This window comes from Pseudophryne corroboree, chromosome 9, assembly GCF_028390025.1.
Source record: "Pseudophryne corroboree isolate aPseCor3 chromosome 9, aPseCor3.hap2, whole genome shotgun sequence".
In the NCBI taxonomy this organism is placed as follows: Eukaryota; Metazoa; Chordata; class Amphibia; order Anura; family Myobatrachidae; genus Pseudophryne; species Pseudophryne corroboree.
Window position 1 is genome coordinate 460360205 of NC_086452.1, and position 6427 is coordinate 460366631.

A 6427-nucleotide genomic window follows, 5' to 3' on the forward strand; every position below is an offset into this window, starting at 1 on the left:
AAGCTTAGCATTTGGCAACAAATCAATGGCACAGTCATAGGGGCGATGGGGAGGTAGTACCTCTGCAACTTTTTTGGAGAACACGTCCGCAAAATCTGCATAACACCCTGGCAATCCTGGCAAACTTAGCTGCGAGAGCCTGACTGGAAGGCTCAAGCAACTCCTGAAACAATCAGTACCCCAACTAAGAATCTCCCCAGAGACCCAGTCAAATTGAGGATTGTGGGCCCTTAACCAGGGTAACCCCAACACCAATGGGGCAAAAGTACAGACAGTCACATAAAAGAACAATTTTTCAGAGTGTGTGGCTCCAATAAACAAAGAAATCTGGCTAGTGCAAGAGGTAATTTTACCTTGGGATAATGGTTCCCCGTTTAACCCACAAATCTCAATTTCCGATGCCAAGGGTACTAAGGGAACAGAGTGTTTCAGGGCGAATTGGCGGTCCATAAAAACCCCGTCGGCCCCACTGTCCACAAAGGCCTCAGTCTTGACAGTTTGACCGAGGATCTTCAAGGTCACCGGAATGATAAAAGTCTTCTTGGGAAATTCTGACTTCTGGCCTGACAGGATATTTCCCATCACCCTCAGGCCCTGAAGTTTTCCGGCTTTTCTGGGCATGATACTACCACATGACCTTTATTCCCACAGTACAAACACAACCCCTGCTGTCTCCTCCGCGTCTTCTCACGCGAGGAGAGGCGGGTAGCCCCAATCTGCATAGGCTCCTCAGAAAATTCCTCAGAGTCTGAGGTTCCCTTGGGAAGGAAGGAAATCTCAGTCTCCCTTTCAAGCCTACGCTCTCTCAGCCGTCTATCCACCCGGATGGATAACTGCATGAGCTGATCCAAGCTATCAGGCAAGGGATATTGTACCAGTTGGTCCTTTATCTGGTTAGAAAGACCTCTTCGGTACTGGTGTCTCAGGGCTGGGTCATTCCACTGGGTATCATGGGCCAACCTCCGAAACTCCGTACAGTAAACCTCAACTGGCCTTCGCCCTTGCTTAAGGATCGAAATCTGAGCCTCGGCTGAGGCCGTCTTGTCAGGGTCATCATACAACATGCCCAGTGCCGTAAAAAAAGCATCAACACTTTTAAGCGACGGACAGTCAGGCTGCAACCCATATGCCCAGACCTGTGGGTCTCCTTGTAGCAAGGAAATCACTATGCCCACCCGCTGAATCTCCGACCCAGAAGACTGAGGCCTAAGCCGGAAGTATAGCTTGCAGCTCTCCTTGAAACAAAAGAACTGCGAGCGATCTCCAGAAAAACGATCCGGGAGATTTACTTTCGGCTCCTTAACCCCTGCAGGTGCTGCTGCTGCGGGAGCTCCGCCAGCAGCCTGGGAGGTGTGCATTTTAATGGACAAATCATTAAATTGTCGAGTCAGGACCTGCACCTGATCGACCACCTGTTGCAACGTATTTTGAGGGGTATGCTCCATATTCCCAAAAAATTTCAACAGGAGTATTAGGCTGCTGAATATGTTATGCACACCAGTGCCTGCGGGAAAGTACTGGTGTCAGAACTGTTATGCACTCCAGTGTCTGCAGGAATGTACTGGTGTTTGAACTGTTATGCAAAACAAATGGACTCACAGACAAACTGGGGAATATGACATAACGTACACAGAAGGTAATAGGGTAACAAAATACACACAAAGTGAACAGAGAAGCCCAGAGGCTAAGGAACTGGGTATCTCCCTTGTATTAGAACTGCACAGATGGAAAAAGCAAGATGTTGTGTTTTAATACGTAGAGAACCCGAAATGCTGTTGCTAAGGGCAACAGCAAAACCCTAAAGGGTTACCAACGGGTGTGGCAGTAAACTCCTTGGTCAGAGATGGAATGATAGACACAAGGAGAGTCTCCACAATCCTATTTCTCACTTGCAGTGCACAGGTTTTAGCTTACTGCCACTAAACTGACCCCCTGACACCTAGCACAGTGAGACAGGATTAGACAGGCAAGTCTTAGAATACAGCCGCAAACTTGCTAAGTTCACAGAGTAGTAACAGAACCCCAGCAAGCTAAACGACTGACTCCAGTCTTACTGCTAGGTCTGGATTGGCAGAGTGTAATACCAAATCCCCAGGCCTATTTGCAGTAAGCAACAAACAAATACAAAGCTACACAGTACTGGCTAACTTTCATGAACTGACTAACCAACAAAGATTCAGCAGCATCTGCTTACCCTGAAAAGAGGCCTTATAAAGCAGGTGCTGTCCACGCCCCACTCAGACCTCACAGACTGTGAGCACAAAAACCAGCACCGGATCCCCTGCCGTGCACAGAGCCTATAACCACTGCACAGCAAAAGACCCGAACCGGAGTATCAGCTGCGCTCAGGTTACTCCACTAGCACTTGTCTCCCGGTTGCCATGACGACGTGGCAGCACAGGGCAGGAGACCCTAACACTTTGTTTCCGATCTACCTATCTGCAACAAGTTTAATACCATCTGGGTGGTAGTTGACCGGTTCACCAAGATGGCACATTTCATCCCTCTCACCGGTCTTCCGTCAGCTTCCAAGTTGGCTCAAGTGTTTATACAAGAGATCTTCCGACTTCACGGTCTTCCTGAAGAGATCATCTCGGATCGTGGAGTACAATTTGTAGCCAAATTTTGGCGAAGTTTGTGTCAAGCCCTCCAAGTCAAGTTAAAGTTTTCCACGGCTTACCATCCTCAGACCAATGGTCAAACCGAGAGGGTGAATCAGGACTTGGAGGCCTTCCTCCGTATATATGTGTCTTCCTCTCAAGATGACTGGGTTCAACTCCTTCCTTGGGCCGAGTTCAGCCACAACAATCAATACCATTCCTCATCTTCTTCTACACCATTCTTCATTAATTATGGATTCCACCCTAAAGTCCCAGAATTCCAACCGCTTCCCGCAACTTCTGTTCCAGCAGTGGATGTCACCTTGCGTCAGTTTTCAAATAACTGGAGGAACGTCCGCGCAGCCCTGCTTAAAGCCTCATTCAGGTATAAGAAGTTTGCCGATAGAAAGCGTAGAGCGGTTCCTGCTCTCAAGGTGGGTGATCGTGTGTGGCTGTCCACGAAGAATTTGAGGTTGAGAGTTCCCAGCATGAAATTTGCACCTCGCTACATCGGACCCTTCAAGATTGAACAAGTCATCAATCCTGTTGCCTACAGGTTACAGTTACCATCCTTCTTGAAAATACCCAGGACATTTCATGTTTCTTTGTTGAAACCGCTGATCCTGAATCGGTTTCATTCCGCACTTCCTCCAGCTCCCAAAGTTCAGACTCAACGGGGAGTCGAGTACGAGGTGGCCAAGATTTTGGACTCACGTTTCCGTTACGGTCAGTTACAATACCTCATTGACTGGAAGGGCTATGGTCCTGAAGAACGCTCTTGGACCAATGCCTCAGACGTCCATGCTCCTGCCTTGGTCCGAAATTTCCACGCAAAGTTTCCTTTAAAGCCTAAGAAGTGTCCTGGGGCCACTCCTAAAGGGGGGGGTGCTGTCACGATCCGGGTATCTGGACGCCATTACTTACCCTTCAGATGCCTCCTAAGGCTGGCTCAGCGTTCCAGGACCGGATCCCGCTGTCCCTGAGTTTCCACATGCAGAATGTCAGAGTGGTGATTTCATCAGCCGCGGCCTCCGCTGTGCCCGCGTGGTTAAATGTGCGCTTGTCAGTCTGGCGTCTCCTGTCTCCTGTGGCCGGCGTCGCCATTACTGTTTCAATTCTCACATGGATTACAAACCAAACTTCCCTCCAAGTGTCTGCATGGGCGCAGCCATCTTGGATTTTGTCATCTGAGCATTTCCACCAATCTGCTGTCTGTATTGTTGATTTGCATAATTGCCTAGCCAACCCCTTCCTTGCTGCAGGTATAAGTAAGCTGTGCCTGAGCAAGGAAGGCGTCAGTGCTTTGGTTGTCTAACCTAGTTCCAGTTTGTCTCTCTCCTGTGGTTGTCTTCCAGGTTCCAGCTCCTGTCTCCAGACTTCTGCTATAGAGACCCGCACCAGCATTCCATCTGCGGTGTAGCCTGACTCTCCGATCTATTCTGGACTCACCTGTTTCCAGTTCATCAATCACCTGCTTCCAGCCCAGCTTCCAGCAGTGTACAGCTTCTCTTAAAGGGCCGGTGTCCTTTCTGCAGTTTACCACTCTCCACCGGTATTATTATTTCACCGCTCTCAAACTCCAAACTTCATCAATCACCTGCTTCCAGCCCAGCTTCCAGCAGTGTACAGCTTCTCTTAAAGGGCCGGTGTCCTTTCTGCAGTTTACCACTCTCCACCGGTATTATTATTTCACCGCTCTTAAACTCCAAACTTCATTATTATTTCATCGCTCTCAAGTTCGTTTATTATTTAACTGGTTCCAGCCAGTATCCACTCCGTACCAACAACAGTCTGGTTCCAGCCAGTATCCACAGCAGCCGTTTTATCTTCAGCAACCCAGCCTTTCCTGGAACACCAGCTGGTACGATCCTGGGTTCTCTCCATTGCTACAGTCAGGTCTGGTAAGAACTTTCCAACTAGAAGATTATAAGAACTGTCTCACTCTACCAGTGCCTGTGGCCCTTGCCACCCTGTAGTACCCAGGAATTGTATTTATCCTCTGTTGACTTTTATGTTTCCTTTACTGCTGCTGTGTTACGGAGTTTGTCATAATAAACATCATTGACTTTTTTCCTGGTTGTCGTGGTCACGCCTTCGGGCAGTTATTCTACATGTTACTTACATGTCTAGGGGTCTGATACAACCTCCCAGGTTCCGTTACATCTCAGCCCCTACAACTGAGGCTGCCTCCCGTCAGCTCAGGCCCTCAGTTGTGACATCCCTCCATCGATGGAAAGGTCTAACCAAATACTTTTTTTTTTAATGTGGTGCCGGGACACAGAGCATAGCTCCGCCCACGACACCCACTAAGCCCCACCCCTGGTTTTTTATTGGTCCGCGGACCAACCAGCACCTTTCAGTGGTGGCCATCGAGTGGTGCAAACCATCAATGAATCACCATAGATGGTTTGAGTACCATCGATGGCAACCAACGATGGACACCCCACTGATGGCCATCCCTACCTGGTACTTGCATGGGCTCACTTAGGGATCATGCACAGAATGAATTCACGTAAGATAGGCCATGCAAACAAGAATCCACTAAGTGGACGTTTGTTTGCATGGCCTATCTTAAGTGAATCAGGGAGAATAATTTGCACTGATGCAGAGGTAAGTGGCCTCCACTTACCTCTGCATCAGTGCTAATTATTCTCCCTGATCGTATAGCGCTGCAGCACATGTGGTTGCTATGTAGCTGAAGGACAATAATAAGTAAAAGTTCATCTGTTAACATCGATGGCATGAAAACATTGAAGGGGGACCATCGTTTGCATACAATAATGAACTTCCTGCTCAGGGGAATGGCAGGCAGTGGGCCAATCAGAGAAGGGTGTGTGGCTTAGCAGGCTGCCCTTTGGCAGCCTAAGGCTTGGTACACACTTGTACAACGGGCAATGAGGTCGAGGGTCAGACCGAATTCCCTTCACCACGAAACAATCACTTTTTGTCCTTTATTACAAAGCATCGGGTCGCGTGCGATATCTTCCAGTTGGCGTGAAGCACGGCTGACCGGAAGACGTTACATACGACCTGCGGGATCGCGCTATAGTGGGTACACACTAGCCGATATACACGATTTGTTGTGCTGATACGGTTTATCTTGCGGATATCGGCCTAGTGTATACCCGGCCTAAGGGGGTAATTCAGAGTTGATCGCAGCAGCAAATTTGTTAGCAGTTGGGCAAAACCATGTGCACTGCAGGTGGGGCAGATGTAACATGTGTAGAGAGAGTTAGATTTGGGTGGGTTATATTGTTTCTGTGCAGGGCAAATACTGGCTGCTTTATTTTTACACTGCAATTTAGATTTCAGTTTGAACACACCCCACCCAAATCTAACTCTCTCTGCACATGTTACATCTGCCCCACCTGCAGTGCACATGGTTTTGCCCAACTGCTAACAAATTTGCTGCTGCGATCAACTCTGAATTAGGCTCTAAGCTTTGGGACCCCCTGTGCTCAGGAGCAGAAAAAAACCCATTGGCGCCCTGTCTACCATCAATCGAAGAGAAGTAACGGGTATCTGCCATCGATGGCACAACCATCGACCATCGGTGGCAAACCACAGATGGGCAATGTCCATTCCTATATTAGACTTCTAGGTAGTGGGCCTTCTGAGACTTGTAGTTCCACAATGGCTAGAGAACCTCAGGTCGCCTACCACTGAGCCAGACCATCCTCCCTTTTGAAAATATAAATACTGGCCTTTAATGTTGTCTTTACATGTTTACATTTTCTCCTTATGTCATTACCTTTGTACAGCTCCCTGCGTAGTATATATTATTTGCACTGCAGTCTGCCATTGTATTACAGGCTGGTGACCAGCAG